At 24.3% G+C, this 6,605-nt stretch overlaps 1 long non-coding RNA gene across 2 annotated transcripts; it reads left to right on the top strand.

The window, feature by feature from the left end:
• The first annotated feature begins 3,286 nt into the window (after nt 1-3,286).
• LOC107071210 (uncharacterized) lies at nt 3,287-6,160 on the top strand. Of its 2 annotated transcripts, XR_001476414.2 has the most exons (7): nt 3,287-3,417; nt 3,512-3,666; nt 3,819-4,049; nt 4,125-4,392; nt 4,468-4,545; nt 4,641-5,435; nt 6,146-6,160. It is a non-coding gene; the product is annotated as an uncharacterized LOC107071210 (long non-coding RNA). The 2 variants fall into 2 exon arrangements; XR_016176227.1 differs by lacking the exons at nt 4,468-4,545; nt 6,146-6,160 and having other exon boundaries at nt 4,979-5,033.
• Nucleotides 6,161-6,605: the final 445 nt, after the last annotated feature.

Below are 6,605 nucleotides of genomic sequence, written 5' to 3'. Positions count from 1 at the left end.
TTCTTACACCTTCTTTTCCCATTTTTGATTTTATCATAAGTATATACATACGTATATTTGTTTTTTGTGTATGTGTGTATATGTATATAAATCTAATAATATGTTTTAGGAAGTTTTTACTAAACTTTACATGTATGTATATTTGATTATTATTATGATAAAAATATAATGAAAATAATTAACTTAATTAAAACATATTTATATATAGATATGGGTTCAGACAAAGTTTTCTTTTTATGTTTAAATTATAAGTCAACCTTCTTTTTTGATTTCAAAGGTACAATTGTGGTATTAAACTTACGAAAAAAAATGGAAGTTTTTATTAATTTAAATTTAAATTTGTAATTTTATATATATATATTAATTTAATTATATTAATTATAATAATTTACATTATTAAAACAAGTGTAATACATATATATATATATATATATATATATATATATATATATATATATATGTATTTAATAATAGGATACTTCGAAAGACGATAATAATCGTATGTGCAAAATCGAATTTATTATAACAATCAAAGAAATTATCGAAAAATAAAGATTTTTATAAAGATATATACTGTATAATAAAAATCATTTAATTTTGCAAATTCCAAATATACATACAGTATATATATATATATATTGTAATAAAGAATTAGAAGTCAAATCTTCAAATCAAGATCAAAATCTTCAAATAAACAAGTTTCGAGGATAATTTATTATATATTATTATTATTATTATAATATTATTTGTATTTTTTTCATTGTTAATTTAATTATAAAAATGTGCGCCTGTTTGTATGCAACCCTCCAGACACACGTTGAAAATGCTGCTTGCGAGTGCCATTTACTGAGACGGAATTTTTGTTCACTTCAAACTGTTCATACACGTTTGTATTACGGGTTGCCTATCTTTCGAGCAGAAAAAAAATTCCATCCCAACAGGTGTGTCTGGAGGGTTGCATTCGTACAGGCGCACATCTTTATAATAAAAACACTTTAAATCAGACATAACGTTTTAATTTATATATTTTTTTTTTATAAATTTAAATTAATGATGTACTCGATATCAAAAGTTTAATTTGATAGAATAAATTGTATCAAATTATTATTTTTATTAAAATATAAATAAGTTAAATTTTAAAGAAATAAATTTATACCCTAGAAATAACATTTTTATTTATTTATAATAATTATATTTCATACTATTGATTATTTTAATTATAATAATTTATTTAAAAATAAATCTTTTTTTATTTAATTAATAGAATAATTTTTATTTCATTTATATCATTATTATTAACAAATTTTATTCAATTATAATTATTTATAGAAATGTTTTAATGTAATTTTCTTCAACTACTAACTAAAACATTTGAAAATTGACTGATGGCCATGTTGATTTAATTCAAATGGAATTAATTTGTAAATAAACTTTTGACAACATTTAGCAATAGATCATTAAGTTAAATAATTAAAAAACATACATAGTACGTGCTTTTCCCGTTAGATGGCGACAAACTTTTTAGCAGTCGGTAAAATAAAGTAAGAATTATTACTGCTAATTGGCAACAAATGTTTTACCAGTCGGTAAAATGAAGTAATAGCAAGTACCGCTAGATGGCGGCACATATTTTATCAGTCGGTAATAAAATACAGATATACAAAAATATTTTTAATAAATGATTCAAAATGAATGCAATGTAAATCATTTTTTATGTAATGAAAACAAATGTATTTTAACAGTATTATAATATTTGTTTCTTCGTTGTATTCATGCATTTTGCATTCTTTTCACATAATGCAGCTGCAATGTCAAGAAATAATTAAAAACATAAATTGTACAAAATAAATGTAATAAACTAGTATTTATAAAAAACGAATATTATATTCCTTTTAAGAAATATTTCTTCATAACATTAATATAATGATTTCTTTAACAGAGATGGTAAATTGTTTGATTGAAAAAGATTATAAATTACTTTCAACAACGATAAAAATAATGCAACAATACTTTTAACCATGAAAGATTTTTGCAGTATTCTTTTTAAATAAAAATAGAAATCTATGCAATTGTATAAACAAAAGTCCATTTTATAACATTTTATTTGAACAAATGATGATAAGAATTAATAACCTATAATAATAGGTTTATAAAGCTATATTATAGATTTATAAGATATTAATCAATATTTTTTATAATAATATTAATAATCTATAAATATAACATTAAAAATGATTAATAAATGCACCTACCAATATATTAAATATATCTATATATACTGCGAAAAGCATTTAAATGCCACCCTATAATCACAATTTTGACGTTTTTCGAACTTTCAATGCAAATCTATATGATTCCGGTGGTTTCAATCGGTTTTCTCCCGTCACAAAAATGAAAGATTAGTAGCAGGAGCACATGAAGATATAAGAGGTATCAGGAAGTATTCGAGTAGAGTAGGAGGTCCTAAAGCAAGAGCGCTCATTGGTTGGTTACCAACCAACCAGCTTTTAGTAAACGCCCAGTCCTGAGGACAATAGTTGTTTATTTAAGAAATTAATTTTAAATACTTCCAGACATTAATTATAAACTTTTAAGAACTCAAAATATTCTACAGACTCAAAAGTACAGTATAAATTTATAAAAGTTTATAAAAAATCTTTAGAAAGTACTTTTTTTTTAGATCGACGCAGTGACCTATTAGCCTAAATGTTAGTGACATATTAAAAATTAATTTAAAATACTTCTAAACATAAATTATAAACAATTAAGCACTTAGAATATTCTAAAGACTCAAAAGTACAGTATAAATTTATAAAAGTTTATAAAAAATGTTTAGAAAGTACTTTTTTTTAGATCGACGCAGTGACCTATTAGCCTAAATGTTAGTGACATATTAAAAATTAATTTAAAATATTTCTAAACATAAATTATAAACAATTAAGCACTCAAAATATTCTACAGACTACAAACAAAATTATTATTTCATAAAAATTTATATAAAATGCTTTAGAAATAATTATTTTGTTAAAAAACCCAGCAGATATTATAACACATTGTCCGTGATTTTAGGCACGCATTAACACTTGATTTATTTAATTGTAAGCATAAATTATATACATTTATAGATTAAACGTATTTTTCAGACTTTGAGAAAATTTCTTTGTTTATAAACAATAGTAAAAACTATCTATTTGCTGAGAAATAAATTAATTAAAGTAATGAACTTTTACCTACGTTTGAAAAATAGGCAGCCATTAAGAACATAGCAGCGGTGCGCTATCTAGTGGTAGTAGTTATTACTTAACTGGTAAAACTGTGTCGCCATCTGAACGAAAGATAATGCATCATTCCGCTAGAACAAAATCAACATGGCTACCTGTCAATACACTTTGAATGCAAATGCAGACTATATGCAGTGTAATGTATTTAATTTTAAAAATTCTTTCTGATGCAATAATTAAGTGAGCAATATTATTTATTAGTAATTATTTGTTTCATGCTTTTTCTTTAGTTATCACCAATTCAAGATGAAAATAGTTCAATTGGATGACTTGCTGTTCGATACTGTTCTGCCATAACCTAACAAAGATAATATTCTAAATGAAATCCAAAAATACAGATGACTTCCAAACGTTTTCTTTATTCAAGTTATTACTACAAATACTAGTAAGTAAAGTATATATTTTGTTATAGAAAATTCTATTAATTATTAAAGTATATAGATTATTTTGTTTTTTAACTTTATGCATGGTCTAAACATTTTCTCTCTTCAAACTTATTTTGGTACACATATAAACTTCTTTTTTAAATATTTTTAGATAAGAATGCAGCTCTACATTTTTAATTCTAACCTAAGAAAATTATGCACAGGAGAAGAAGTGTCCATTACACCATGGGATCAATGGATATATATTTCATTTTCTTATGGCTAACGATTAGAAGATTTGCATTGATTGTGTCATCCTAACAAGAGTTTTATTCTATAATATTATGTAAATAGAATACAGCTGCAGTTACAATGAATAATCAAGACAAGAATCTGTCAAAAGGTAAACATTACAATCTTGTATTTGTAAAAAACAAACTGTATAATAAACTGATTGATAAACTGATTTATTTAACAGGGGAATTCAATAATTTGACTGGAATTGTCTACTCATTACTATCAAGAATGATAAGAAGAATTCCACAATACTGCAACCATTAAAGATTTTTGAAGATACTGCCTTCATTATATTTACAATTGGAAAAAACCATACTCAGTTCTATTCTATCAATAGAATTGCAGAAGAAATGCATCCTAGTTATCACAAATTAAGAAAACAAATGGCAAATACATTATAGTAGGAAATTCTATTCTTGAACAAAATATTTGACCAAGTTTTGTACATGGTAATGGAAGATATTAATTTTTCACTGACTGACAAGACAAATTGATGTATTTGGTAATTAATATCTTCTTTGTAGATATTCCATGTGAATTATTATGCAAATAGAATACAGCTGCAGTGTCATGAAATAATCAAAATCATAAATTGTAAAAAGGTAAATGTAATAAACAAGTATTTATAAAAAACAAATATTATATCACTCTTAAGTAATATTTCTTCATAACATTAATATAATAATTTTTCCAACAGAGATTTTCAATTCTTTGACTGAAAGAGACTATGCATTACTATCAACAACGATAAGAAGAATGCAACAATACTTCAACCATGAAAGATTTTGGATGACACTGCATTCATTATATTTACATTGTAAAGAAACCATAAGCAGTTCTATTCTACAAATAGAATCGAAGATAGAATGCATCCTTGTTATTACAAATAAGAAATTCATTCTAATCTGTAATTTTCAACATGTACTAAATTTATCAATGTACTTTTTACTGGGAATTTGAAAACATTACTAGGAATTGACTGACACCAAAAAATTGTATATATTTATAGAAAGTAATGTAATAATCTCTAGGAAGAGATTCCATATGAATTATTTTGCAAATAAAATGCAGCTGCAGTGTCAAGTGTCAATACTCTTTATTCAGAATGTTTTTACCTTTGTACACATGTGAATGTAATATAACAAATGTTATATATCATATAAACAATATTACATAAAAATATCTTGCATAGTGGACAATGTGACTGTGACAAAAATTAAAGATTTGTAGCAGGAACACATGAAGATATAAGAGGTAACAGGAGGTATCAGGAGGTATTCGAGTAGAGTAGGAGGTCCTAAAGAGGTCCATTGCATATAGCCTGTATTTACATTCAAAGTATGTTGACAGGTAGCCATGTTGATTTTCTTCTAACGAAATGATGTGTGATCTTTCCTTCAGATGGCGAAACAGTTTTACCAGTTGAGTAATAGTTACTACCGCTAGAGAGCGCACCTGTGCTATGTTCAAAATGGTTGTCTATTTTTCAAACGTAAGTAAAAGTTCATTACTTTAATTAATTTATTTCTCAGCAAATAGATAGTTTTTACTATTTTTTATAAACAAGGAAATTTTCTCAAAGTCTGAAAAATACGTTTAATCTATAAATGTATATAATTTATGCTTACAATTAAATAAATCAAGTGTTAATGCGTGCCTAAAATCACGGACAATGTGTTATAATATCTGCTGGGTTTTTTAACAAAATAATTATTTCTGAAGCATTTTTTATAAACTTTTATGAAATAATTATTATATTTGAAGTCTGTAGAATATTCTAAATGCTTAATTGTTTATAATTTATGTCTAGAAGTATTTTAATTTAATTTTTTATATGTCACCAACATTTAGGCTAATAGGTCACTGCGTCGATCTATAAAAAAGTACTTTCTAAAGATTTTTTATAAACTTTTATAAATTTATACTATACTTTTGAGTCTGTAGAATATTCTAAGTGCTTAATTGTTTATAATTTATGTTTAAAAGTATTTAAATTTAATTTTTTATATATCACCAATATCTAGGCTAATAGGTCACTGCGTCGAACTAAAAAAAAAGTACTTTCTAAAGATTTTTTATAAACTTTTATAAATTCAAACTATACTTTTGAGTCTGTAGAATATTCTGAGTGTTTAAAAGTTTATAATTAATGTCTGGAAGTATTTAAAATTAATTTCTTAAAGAAACAACTATTGTCCTCAGGACTGGGCGTTTACTAAAAGCTGGTTGGTTGGTAACCAACCAATGAGCGCTCTTGCTTTAGGACCTCCTACTCTACTCGAATACCTCCTGATACCTCTTATATCTTCATGTGCTCCTGCTACTAATCTTTCATTTTTGTGACGGGAGAAAACCGATTGAAACCAACGGAACATCTGTGTTTCTAATGGAAATTAGAAAAAAACGTCAAAATTTTAATAAGAGGTGGCATTTAAATGTGTCGCACAGTATATATAGATATAGTAAATATATTGATACATTTATTTTTTGAAGCTATTTATTATTGGATATTAATTTTTATATTATTAAAATAATTAAATATTATTTAATAATATTAAAACAATTAATAATATATATATATATATATATATATATATATATATACATAATATAAACATATTAATATAAATATAATATATATAATAATACATAATTAATTATA

Source organism: Polistes dominula, unplaced genomic scaffold, assembly GCF_049000335.1.
Source record: "Polistes dominula isolate Pdom_NZ unplaced genomic scaffold, Pdom_raw_medaka contig_26, whole genome shotgun sequence".
NCBI lineage: Eukaryota > Metazoa > Arthropoda > Insecta > Hymenoptera > Vespidae > Polistes > Polistes dominula.
The sequence above is the reverse complement of the archived record's forward strand: the minus strand, read 5'-3'. Positions and strand labels throughout refer to the sequence as shown.